Here is a 13,443-nt window from a genome sequence, read left to right as displayed (position 1 = left end):
TGCCTGAGTTGGCCATCTCATGTGACTAGGCAAGATTTCAAGTGGGCTGGATGACAGTCCTGTGATAGAACAAAATATGACTGGGCAAAATATATCAATGTAATGATGTCTAATGATATTCTGATGTACTCATATTGGTTCCTATCCCAGTTGTCATCAGAGAGATTCATCCAACAATTGATCAAAACAGATGCAGACCAAACACTAGGGAGAGCTCATGGGATCCTGCAGAAGAGGGGGAGAAAGGATTGTGGGAGCCAGAGCAGTCAAAGATACTACAAGAAAAAAAACAGAATAAACTACTCTGGGGTTGTGGGGGTTTACAGAGACTGAATTGACAACTGGAGAGCCTGCATGGGAAAAAGAGAGTTAGGTCCTTGTCATATATGACAGTTGTGGGATACTTAACAGTGGGTACAAGAGTTGTCTCTTACACTTTTACTGTCTTTTGGGATCCTATCGATTTGCCATGTCCAGTCTTTAATACATAGGGAGGTATTCAGTCTTACTGCAACTTGATATACCATATTTTGTTGATATCCATGTGAGGTGTGCCCTTTCCTGAAGAGAAATGTAGGAGTGGGTTATAGGCTGGGAACAGATGGAGATGAAGAAAGGACTTGAAAGGGGTGTGGGAGGGGAAACTGCAGCTGGAATATAAAATAAATGAATAAATAAGTAAATAAATTGGTTAATATATAAGCTATAGAATTAGAGCAATTTCAGGTTGTTAGTAGGTTTTCTGCTTAACTATGATTAAGTCGTTACTTTGTCCCACCATGGATTTTTTTTTACTTTATTAAAATACTGAGTTTATTTCACATGTATATTTGTCTCCCTACCATTTCCACATCTGACCACCACTATTACTATGTCCTATCATAACATTCCATACATACTTAAAACCAAGTAAAGGGTGGAGCTCCATCCTTGAAAACTAAACAGGCATTTTAGACAACACATTCTTGGCAATGGAACCTGGACAACATTTATCAAACACAGTAGGGAAAGTTCTCACTTTGTATTATAAAAAGGACAGCCAGATATATCAACTGTTACAGAAATTAAGTAAGACGGAATATTTCAAACTGTTTAAACCATTTTCTTAAAGAGACTTCCTCCACTGCCAGAGATCTTGAATAGCCTCCTGGTCAGTCATCCGGAAGCAATTCTTCACATAATTAATGAAATTGGCTTCCACTTTGGGAAGAGAGCCACCTTTTTCTATACTTGCTTGCATTTTTGCCTTAATGTCTTCTACAGAACTAGGTCCTTTTGGTGTTTTAGGGGTTTTTTCCTGTTTTTTGAAGGACTCTTGACCCTTTGATCTTGGTGTTGATGGTTTTATGTCTTTTCCATTTTGGTTTGATTTTTGTGCATTTTTGGCTGGAGTATCTCGTACAGATTTCTTAACTGGAACTTTTTCTTCAGCTTCCTCATCATCAAAATCATCGTCGTCATCATCTTCATCATCATCCTCATCAAGTTTTACTTTTTTCTGTGGCACCTTGTTGCCACCTCCAGGAGCAGATCACTTTCCAGACATACTCAGCAGCTTTACATCCTCCTCATCTTCATCTTCTGACTCTGCATCTTCCTCTACAGCTACTAGATGCTGTCCACTAATGTGCACAGGCCCAGAACCACACTTCAATCTTGAGACCACAGGAGGTGTTATTTCAAATCCCCCAAGAGAAACTGTTGGCTGTACAGACATTTTCAAAGTTGCCAGTGTTACTTTAATTGGACTGCCTTCATAGCTCATTGCTTCTGCCTCTACAATGTGTAATTCGTCTTTTGCCCCAGCACCTAAACTAACCATTCTTAGAGATAACTGGTGCTCATTCTCATCTTTATCCACCTTAAAGTGATAATCTTTGTCGGCTTTTAGTTCACAACCGAAAAGGTAGTTCTGAGGCCTTAGAGGGCTCATGTCCATGTCCATGGAGTCTTCCATGAGGTGAAGGTGCGTTCTTCGGTGGCAGAGAAGTCGGACGGAGGGTTCTGCCTGCTGCTCCTCAGAACAGGCACGCAGGACGGAATCACGCCAGGCACCCACCATGGATTTTTAATGAATTGTGTATAATATAATAACAGTTCCTTTTAAAGGTCAGGTGAAATCAATACATTTTCATGCAAACTAAATATGTATTTCTAAATTTGTAATACTTTGACATCACCATCCATATGCTTACTTAATCATTGAATGAACTAGTTATTTATGCCTTTCCTCACACATAGTAAGTAAAGGCAATGGATCTCTGTAACTCCTATCTTTTTTCATTTTAACTGACTACCCTATGAGAAAAATGGTAAGTACAGAAAAAAAAAGATGAAAATAGAAGATCACAATCAAAAAATCATGACTAGGAGCTACATGCCAGTTTCAATGTTTTTTTCCATGTCTGTGATAAATATTTCTTATTAAGAAGCCGCTAATATTACAGGATGCTCATTTCCCTCGCAAATGAGGAAAATTAATCTCAGGTCACTGTTAGAATCATTATCATTGAGATTTAACAGGGAAGAATGAAAAGCCAGCACAATTTATCAAATTGTTTATATGGAACAAGTGTTTGCCACAAATTCTATTTGCCTATTAAAACAGTATTTTTAAAAAGGAGCATATGAATTTGGGAAAGAAATATGACAAGGGTTGGAGGAAGAGGACAATGGAGGGATAATCAGAGGAACAGGAAGAGTGAAAATTATATAACTATACTTTACTTAAGAGAAAATCATTAATAAAAATAAATGTAAGAATTAAGTGAATACTTAAAATGAAACATTTCATATACACAATCTGGGAAAGCACTACCTTAACTGAATTAGTAAATTTTTGCTCCATTCTGTAAATCTTAACCTAACAAACACTAAATCCTCAGTTATAGTAAAGTTAAAAGGTCAATATGAATGGACATAAAGAGATCTGGGTGAGAAACTTTCTTTCAAAACCAATTTACAAACTAGAGAAAATTATCAAATGAGTCAGTACTTACTGTCAAACTCGGAGAGGACTTATAAAGATAAATGAGGATAATTATTCAAAAGATGAGCAGTCAGGGTCCCATGAATCTATTGATGTACTGATAAGTGTTTAAGAAATATTACACTGAACAAATCAATTTCAATATAAGAATGAGACTTTAATTTTTATATTTACTGGAGCCAAATTCTTTCATTATGGTGTTGATCTAACCAGAACAACAGGTTAAAAATGGCAGATATAAAAAGCAATAGATCCATATCTATCACTCTAAACCAACTCAAGTTCAAGTGACTCAAAGACCTCAACAGAAATCCAGATAAACTGAACCTGATAGAAGAGAAAGTGAGAAACATCCTTGAGCACACGAGTACAGGAAATAACTTTCTGAACTGATCACCAATAGCTCAGGCATTAAGATCAACAATAATTCAGTATGACCACTTTGAAATGGAAAACATTTCTGTTTGGAAAGCTTCTGAACCAATCTACCTCAAGACCCAGCTATATCATTCCTGTACATATTATCTAAAGGACATTCTATCCTACCAAAAGAACACTTGCTTGACCATGTTGATAGCAGCATTATTTCTAATAACCAGAAGCTGGAAACAACCTAGATTTTCCTCAACCTCAACCAAAGAATAGATAAAGAAAATGTGGTACATTTACACAATAAAGAATTACTCTGCTATAAAAAACAATAACATCATGGAATTTGCAGAAAAATGTATGGAACTAGAAAAATTTATGCTAAGTGCGGTAACCCAAACAGACAAGAGTATCCACTCACTTATAAGTGGATATTCATTATAAGGTAAAGAATAATCATACTACAATCCACAGATTAGAGGATAATTAACAAGAAGAGTTCAAAGGGGGGAACATATGGACCTCCCTGTTAAGGGGAAATTGATTAGATATTGTGGGTGGACTGGTGGTAGGTGGAGATAGAAACAAGATGGAGCAGGTTGGGAGGGGGCAGTGGGAGAGAGTACTAGGAAAGAGGAATGTAATTAGAGGGTGTTTCAGGGCAAGGTAGAAACCCAGTGTATTAGAAACTCCCAGAAATCTGTGAGGATGACCATAGCAAAGCTTGTTGGTATTGGGGGATACAATGCCTGAAACAGCTATATTCTCTAACCAGGCAGGGCTTCCAGTGGAGGGATTTTTGACACCAACCCAGCTTCAAAACATTTGTCCTGCTTGCAAGATGTGCTGGGTTAAATTGGTACAGAGGTTTTGGGAATGGTCAACCAATGATTGATCCAATTTGAGAACTATGCCACTAGAAGCCCAGATCTGATACTGTTTGAGGGGCCAGGAAACATGCCGGATAGTCTAGAGACATAGGATACATCCAAACATATCTGGAAAAATATCAATGAAATGTTTGCAAAGAGGGGAAGAAAGATTGCAAGAGCTAGAAAGATCAAGGACACCAGAAAAGCACAGCTATAGAATAAACTAATCAGGGCTCATAGGGGTTCACTTAGACTAAAGCGACAAGCAGCATGCCTATATGTGTCTGACTTAGGTCCTCTACATGTATGTTATGTTTGTGCTGCTTGGTGCTTCTGTGGGTTACTTAACAGATGGGGGAGAGTCTGTTTCTGGAAGTTTGCTGTCTTTGGAGACCCTAATCTTCATACTGAGATGACTTGTTCAGCCTTAATGTAAGGGGATGTGCCTCGGCTTATTACAAGTTTTGTTGATATTCCTGGGAGATCAGCCCTTTTGTGAAGGAAAATGGAGGAGGAATGGATATGGGGCAGAGAGAGGAGGTTTGGGAGAGGGGCTGAAAGGATAAGAGAGTGGAAACTGTGGTCAGGTGTAATATATGAAAGAAGACTAAAAAATGCTAAACATTTGAAATATCCCAAATAAGGACTACAGTGCCATAATTTAGTGATACCTGAGAAAATATTCTCACATGACAGTTTAATTGACTTGAAAATCTTAAAACAGAATCTGGAGCACAAATTCAGTAAGATTTGAGAAGTATATTAATATGTATTGCTAAACTTTTCATTATGGAGTAGATACAATCAGTTTTTGTGTGTTTCTTCCAAGCATATTTACACCTTAAAATGGAAGTTGTGTCTGAGTAAAGAGTGCTGAATAAAGTTTCTGGAATAAATTCTGGTGGTAAACAACAAGAAAGGAAGGAAAAACTATCTCCTCAGACAATTATTGGACATCAATTATTGTAAATTGTAAATACAATTGTTGATAGCCTGATGGTCAAAAACATACCATTTCTTAAATGATAACCAAGCTAAAATCCAGTTGACCCATAGAGGTTAAGGAAGGCATGGGGTTGCCAGAGCCACAAAAACTGTGTTGTATATATAATGTAAAAATTAAGATGGGGAAATAATGAGCATCTGTGAATAACAAGGCATCATTTTTTGATAATCTTGAATGGCAGATAACCCAATAGCCTGCACACATACCAGAAACATCTGTGATTGCTCTAGTACTTGAATAGCCCTGCGCTCTTTTTTTTTCCTTTTCTTTTAATGTTTACAATTATCCAGTTTTAGAAAAGAAGGACTTTAACGCCATTGCCTGGTTACTTGTGTTATGCTGTAATCTAGTTTATTTTATGTAAAATGTATATTGAATGCTTTCCTTTTTTATACCTGCCTTAAATAATTTGGCAATCAGAATTAAAAACGGTTTTGTTTTGTTTTTTTTTTTTTAAAAAAAAAGAATAGAGGAAGGTACTAGGGTACATTAAAATCCCTGTGGGAGTAAAAGGAGAATAAATATAGATATAGGTGGAATAAAGGAGGTGTGAGGGGAGAACAGAAAGATGAGGTATGAATGGGGAGGGGAAATGATATTGGGGGAGTGAATGAGAGGAGATACAACTAGAAGAACATTAGGGATGAAAACCGAGTACAATGGAAACTTCTTATAATATATGAAAGCCATCCTAATGAAGTTTTAACAATGAGGGAGATGGAACCCCTACTGGCCTTCTCTTTTTACTAGAAAAACTTCCTGTGTCTGAACTGGATTTGATCAAAATGGAATTGCTGAATAAAACGGTTCCACAAAAATCCCATAACAACTCATGCTGTTGCCAAGACAGTAAGTTTCTTTCCACAAAATGACACCAAGGCCATATTACTGAAGACAATACCCACACAACTCATTGAACATGCAGAGGATGATCTTGTGCCTACATAGAATCTTCACCTCAATGTTTTAATATTTACAACAAGGAAGGGTACTCTGCATATCTACAATCTGTCCTTCCTGCAACATATTCTAGGGCAATTGTGGCATGAACCTTGTGGAAGTAATCCACCAATGTCTGGCTTGACTTAAGACTACATGAAATGGAACCCATACATGATACTGCTTAGTTCTCCAAGAACCAGAATCTAGATACCCCAGCACCCTAGGGTAAATCCAAATACTACTGGTCTTTTAAAAAAAAAGTAACAATAAAATAACTTCTAATGATAGTCTACTTTACTTAAAGATTGATGCCTTATTCAGCCATCATCAAAGAGGCTTCCTCTTTCAGTGTGGGGGGGTAAAATGTAGAGACACACAGCAAGATAATATGCAGAGAGAAACAGAGACTTTAAAACACAAAGTTCTAAATGTGGCGTTTCCATCAAATACTCTGAGAGTTCAGGAATTCCATGAAAGAGTAAACAGAATGAGTAGGGAAGACAGAAGGGAAGAAGTACACCATGAGAACATTATCTTCTGAAACAAATAATGAAATGTGATATGAACTTGAGGAGACTGAAACAGCATTTATGGAGTTTACATAGGTTTATAGCAGGTCCTAGACATATATGTTAAAATTTTTGTTTAGTAATTTTATGGGATACTGAGTGGACCTCTGATTCTTATACCTTCCACTGGAACTCTGTTACTTTTCCATTGACTTGTTCGATCCAAATTCAGTATGATGGTTTTCATTTTATCTTATTATATTTTATTTTGTTATATGTTTTGTTATCTTAAAGAACTGTGTTATTTTTCTAATGAGAGACAAAAAGAGAATAGATTGGAATGGTACAGGAGGTATGGAGGAACTTGGAGGAGTAACAGGATATGAAACTGTATTCAGATTGTATTGTATGAGAAAAGAATCTATGTTTAATAAAAGGGTAAAACATACAATTTCTTAAGTAAAATATTATTCCTTTTTCTTTTCAAACAAATGTGTGAAATATGTACCGAATACAAGAAGGATTCAGAACAGTAGCTTGAATCCACATGTATATTTGTGGGTGCACCCCTCGCGGTCCTGAATTCCTTGCTTGTGCTCTCCTTCTTCTCTTGATTTGGACCTTGAGATTTCAGCCCGGTGCTCCAATGTGGGTCTCTGTCTCTGTCTCCTTTCATCGCCTGATGAAGTTTAATATTCAGGAGGATGCCTGTATGTTTTTCTTTGGGTTCACCTTCTTATTTAGCTTCTCTAGGATCACGTATTATAGGCTCAATGTCCTTTTTTATGGCTAGAAACCAAATATGAGCCAGTACATCCCATGTTCCTCTTTTTGGGTCTGGTTCACTTCACTCAGGATAGTGTTTTCTATTTCCGTCCTTTTGCCTGCAAAATTCAGGAAGTCATTGTTTTTTACTGCTGAGTAGTACTCTAATATGTATATATTCCATACTTTCTTCATCCATTCTTCCATTGAAGGGCATCTAGGTTGTTTCCAGGTTCTGGCTATTACAAGCAATGCTGCTATGAACATAGTTGAGCATATACTTTTGTTGTATGATAGGGTATTTCTTGGGTATATTCCCAAGAGTGGTATTGCTGGGTCCAGGGGTAGGTTGATCCCGAAATTCCTGAGAAACCGCCACACTGTTTTCCAAAGTGGTTGCACAAGTTTTCATTCCCACCAGCAATGGATGAGTGTACCCCTTTCTCCACAAGCCACCTTGATATTTTGAGCTGTATATTTTTCTCCTCTCTCCTACCTTCTTCTTTCCTACCCTCCTACAATTTCCTATGGTACCTATGCTCCCACTTTACTCAGGAAATCTTGAGTTTTTCTACTTCCCATGTATATTAGTTCCATGTATGTCTCTCTTGAGAACCTCTTTGTTGTCTAGGCTCTCTAGGATTGTGAATTATAGACTGCTTTTTTGGCTTTATGTCTAAAAGCCACTTATGAGTAAGAACATATGATATTTGTCTTTCTGGGTATAGGTTACCTCACTCAGTATGTTTTCTAGATCCATCCATTTGCCCTCGAACTTCAAGATGTCATTATTCTTTTCTGCTGTATAGTACTCCTTTGGGTAACACATTTCCTTTATCCATTCTTGGGTCAAGGGCATTTAGATTGTTTCAAGGTTCTGACTATGACAAACAATACTGCTATAAACATAGATGAGCACATGTCCTTGTGGTACAATTGAACATCTTTTGCGTATATACACAAAAGTGGTATTGCTTGCTGGGTCTTGAGGAATGTTGATTCCTAATTTTATGAGAAATCACTCATACTTAAATCTAAAGCAGCTGTACAATTAGCACTCCCACCAGCAATGGGGGAGCATACCCTTTACTCCACATCCTATTCAGCATAAGTTTTCATCAGTGGTTTTGATATTGGCCATTCTTACAGGTGTAAGATGGAATCTCAGAGTTGTTTTGATTTGCATTTCTCTGATGACTAAGGATGTTAAGCATTTCTTTAAGTCTCTTTCAACCATTTTAGATTCCTTTGCTGAGAGATCTCTGTTTAGTTCTATACCCCATTTTTATTGGATTATTTTTTCTTTTTCTTTTGATGACCAATTTCTTGAGTTCTTTGTAGATTTTGGAGATTATCCCTCTGTCCAATATTGGGTTGGTGAAGATCTTTTCCCATTATGTAGTCTGTTGTTTTTCCTTTTTTACCAGGTCCTTTCCTTTACAGAAGCTTCTCAGTTTCATGAAGTACCATTTATTAGCTTTTTTTTTCTCTCAGTGTCTATGCTACTGGGGTTATATTTATGAAGAGATTTCCTGTGCCAATGTATTCAAGTGTACTTCCCACTTTCTCTTCTATGAGACTCTGTGTGTTTGGATTTATGTTGAGGTCTTTGATCCATTTGGGCTTGAGTTTTTTGCATGGTGATAGATATGGACTTATTTTCATTCTTCTACATGTTGATATCCAGTTATGCCAGCACCATTTTTTGAATATGCTTTCTTTTTTACAACTGATATTTTCTCTTTTTTTCTGAAAAATCAGGTATTCTTAGGTGTGTGGATTGATAATTGGGTCTTTGGTTTGGTTCCATTGATCTTCCTGTCTGTTTTTATGCTAATACCAGGCTATTTTTAGTACTGTAGCTCTGTAGTGGATTTCAAAGCCATGGATTGTGGTGCCTCCAGAAGTTCCTTTATTGTACAGGATTGTTTTACTTATCCTGGGTTTTTTGTTTTTCTATATGAAGTTGAGTATTGTTCTTTCGAGGTCTGTGAAGAGTTTTACTGGGATTTTGATGAATATTGCGCTATATTGACAGATTGCTTTTGGTAAGCTTGCAATTTTTATTATTTTAATTCTACTTACCCAAGATAATGGGAGATCTTTCTATTTTCTGGTGTCTTCTTCTGTTTCTTTCTTTAAATATTTAATGTTCTTGTCTTACAGCTTTTCCACTTGTTTGGTTAGTGTTACTCCAAAATACTTTATGTTATTTGTGGCTATTATGAAGGGTAATGTTTCTCTGATTTCTTTCTTAGCCAATTTATCATCTGTGTAAAGGAGGAAAACAGAGTTTTTTTTTTAGTTAATCTTGTATCCTGCTATAATACCGAAGGCGTTTATGAATTGCAGAAGTTCCTTGGTAAAATTTTTGGGGTCACTTATGTAAAGTATCATATCATCAGCAAATAGTCAGATTAACTTCTTCTTTTATGATTTGCATTCCCTTGATCTCATTTTGTTGTCTTACTGCTCTAGCTAGAACCTCAAGTACTATATTGAATAGATATGCAGAGAGTGGGCAACCTTTTCTTGTTCCTGATTTTAGTGGGGTCCTTTGAATTTCTCTCCATTCAGTTTGATGTTGGTTGTTAGCTTGCAGTGTATTGCTTTTATTATGTTTAGGTATGTTCCTTGTACCCCTGCTCTCTCTAAAACCTTAATCATGAAGGGGTGTTGGATTTTGTTGAAGACATTTTCATTATCTAATGAGATGATCATTTTTTTTTATCAGTTTGTTTGTATGGTGGATTATATTGACAGGTTTTTGTATGTTGAACCATCCCTGCATCTCGGGATGAAGTCAATTGATCATGGTGGACTACTTTTCTAATATGTCCTTGGATTTGGTTTGTCAATATTTATTAAGTATTTTTGCATCATTGTTCATGAGGGAGATTGTTCTTTATTCACTTTATTAGTAGTGCCTTTGTGTGGTTTGGGCACTGAGTAATAGTATTCTCATAAAAAGAGTTTGACAATTTTCATTCTGTTTCTGTTGTGTAGAATTTTGTGCTGAAATATCTGTCCCTGAGCTTTTTTTGGTTGGGAGACTTTTGATGACAGCTTCTATTTCTTTAGCAGTTATAGTTCTATTTAATTTGTTTATCTGGTCTTGATGTAATTTTGGTAAGTAACAGCTATCCAGAAAATTATCCATTTGCTTTATGTTTTCCAAATTTGTGGAGTACAGATTTTTGAAATATGATCCAATGAGTCCCTGGATTTCCTCCATGTCTGTTATTATGCCCCACTTTTCATTTCTGATTTTGTTAATTTTTATATTCTCTCTCTGTGTTTTGGGTAGTTTGGATAAAAGTTTGTCTATTTTGTTTGTTTTCCCAAATAACCAACTTTTTCTTATTGATTCTTTATATTGTTTTCTTTATTTCTATTTTGTTTATTTCAGCTCTGAGTATGATTATTTTCTGCCATTGTCCTTCTGGGTGAGTTTGCCTATTTTTTCAGAGTTTTCAGGTGTTCTGTTAACTCACTAGTGTGGGATTTTCCCAGCTTCTTTATGTAGGCATGTAGTGATATGAACTTTCTTCTTAGCACTGCTTTGTTTGTATCTCATAAATTTGGGTATGTTATGTAGTTATTTTCATTGAATTTTAGGAAGTCTTTGATTTTTTTCCTTTATTTCTTCCTTGACCCATTGATGATTTAAGTGAGCATTGTTTAATTTCCATGCATTTACGAGCTTTATGAAATTAGTGCTGTTGTTGATTTCTAATTTCAAGCCCTGGCGATGTGATAAGATTCATGGTGCTTTTCCAATTTTTATTGTACCTGTAGAGGTTTGATTGGTTACCCTGTTTGTGGCCAATTTTTGAGAAGGCTCCATGAGGAGTTGAAAAGAAGGTATATTCTTTTATGTTTGGATTGAATGCTCTATAGATGTCTGTTAAACCCATTTGATTCATAACATCTGTTAGTCCCTGATTTCTCTGGTAATTTTTTTGTCTAATAGATCTGTCCAGTGGTGAGAGTCAGGTGTTGAAATCTCCCACTATTAGTTTGTGGGATTTAATGTGTGATTTAAGCTTTAGTAGTGTTTATTTTATAAATGAGAGTGCTCTTGTATTTGGGGCATAGATATTCAGTATTGAAATTTCTTGATTGAATTTTCCTGTGACTAATATGAAATATCCTTCTTTGGCTCTTTTGATTGATTTTATTTTGAAGTCTACTTTGTTAGATATTAGGATAACTATACCAGATTATTTCTCAGGTCCATTTGATTGGAAAATTTTTCCCTAACCCTTTACTCTGGGGTGATGCCTGTATTTTAGCTTGAGGTGTGTTTCTTGTATGCTGCACAAAGGTAGATTCTGTTTTCCTTTCCAGTCTGTTAACCTGTGTCTTTTTTGAGTCCATTTATATTAAATGATATTAATGATCAGTGATTTCTAGTTCCTGTTATTTTAGCTTTTGTTGGTGGTGATGTTATTGTGTGTGTTTTTCTCTTCTTTGGGAGTTGCTGCTGTGAGATCATGTATTGCTTGTGTTTTTGTGGATGTTGCTAACATAGTTGGGTTGGACTTTTCTTTCTAGTACTTTGTGTATGGCTGGGTTTGTGGCGAAATATTGGTTAAATCTGGTTCTGTCATGGAATATTTTGTTTTTCCTGTCTATGGTGATTGCAAGTTTTGCTATGTATAGGAGTCTGGGCTGGCATCACTGGTCCCTTAATGTATTGTATAACACTTGACCAGGACCTTCTGGATTCTATTGTCTCTATTGAGAAGTCAGGTGTAATTCTGATAGTTATGCTTTTATATGTTACTTGGCCTGTCTTCTTTGTCACTTTTAATATTCTTTCTTTATTCTGTATGTTTTATTATGTGGCAAGGGAATTGTTTTTCATTCCACTCTATTTGGTGTTCCTTAAGCTTCTTGTATCTTCATATACATGTCTTTCTTTATTTTTGGAAATTTTTTTCTACGAATTTGATGAATACATTTTCTCTGCTTTTGATTTAGACTTCTCCTTCTTCTGTACCTATTATTCTTATGTTTGGTCTTCACGTGTTGTCTCATATTTCCTTGATATTTTGTTAGATTTAATGTTTTTTTTTGACTGATGAGTCTATTTCTTCTATTTTACATTCAATGTTTGAGATTCTTCCATCTCTTATATTCTGCTGTTTATGTCTGCATTTGTGGTTCTTGATTGTTGTCTCATAATTTTCTATAATTCCCTTAGTTTGTGTTTTCTTTATTTTTTTTTCTATTTCAATTTTCAAGTCTTGAATCATTTCTTTCACCTGTTTTTTTTTTTTTTTCATTAAGGGATTTGTTGATTTCTTCCAATATTTTGTTTGCCTTTTCTTCCATTTCTTTTAGAAAAATTTTTATTTCCTCCTTAAGGGCCTCAAACATTCTCTTAAAGTTTCCTAATAGGTGATTTTCTTTTGTTTTATCTATATTTAGGTGTTCAAGTCTTTCTGTTGTAGGACCACTAGTTTTTGTTGGTATCATGTTGGTCTCGTGGTATTGATTGTGTTCTTACTTTCTTTACCCATCTTTTCCTCTGATTGGTATAGTTGGTGCTGTATCTCTGCTGATCAATCTTCCATGTGCCAGTGGATCCAAGGCTTAGATGGTCACTCCTCATGGTGCCATCAGGACCATGGTTCCAGTTACCCCAGAGATTACTTGGTGGTTCTGGAGGACATTCAGCACTCCCAGAGTTTGCTCTGCAATCCCAGGTATTCATTTTGCCCTGCTCCCATGGAGGTTGCTTGCTTGAGGCTGCTCCCTCTGAGATTGCTGCCTTGGGCCTGCTCTGGCAGTGTTGGCTGGCTTGGGCATGCTCCCTTGGAGGTCAGCTATTTGTGCCCCATCCTGCAGAGGTCTCTGTGTTGGGCCTGTTTCTCCAGGGTTGACTACCTTGTACTAGATTCTGTAGAGGTCATTGCCTCAGGCCTGCTCCTGTTGAGGTTGCTGGCTGAGGACTGCTCCCACAGATGTCTCTAACTTGGGCCT

At 36.4% G+C, this 13,443-nt stretch overlaps 1 pseudogene; it reads right to left on the bottom strand.

Annotated features, from left to right (window-relative positions):
- Window positions 1–794: 794 nt before the first annotated feature.
- LOC130867816 (nucleophosmin-like) lies at window positions 795–2,041 on the bottom strand (annotated as a pseudogene).
- Between the last annotated feature and the right edge of the window lie 11,402 nt (window positions 2,042–13,443).

The sequence above is a fragment of the Chionomys nivalis genome, chromosome X (genome assembly GCF_950005125.1).
Source record: "Chionomys nivalis chromosome X, mChiNiv1.1, whole genome shotgun sequence".
Classification (NCBI taxonomy): domain Eukaryota; kingdom Metazoa; phylum Chordata; class Mammalia; order Rodentia; family Cricetidae; genus Chionomys; species Chionomys nivalis.
The sequence above is the reverse complement of the archived record's forward strand: the minus strand, read 5'-3'. Positions and strand labels throughout refer to the sequence as shown.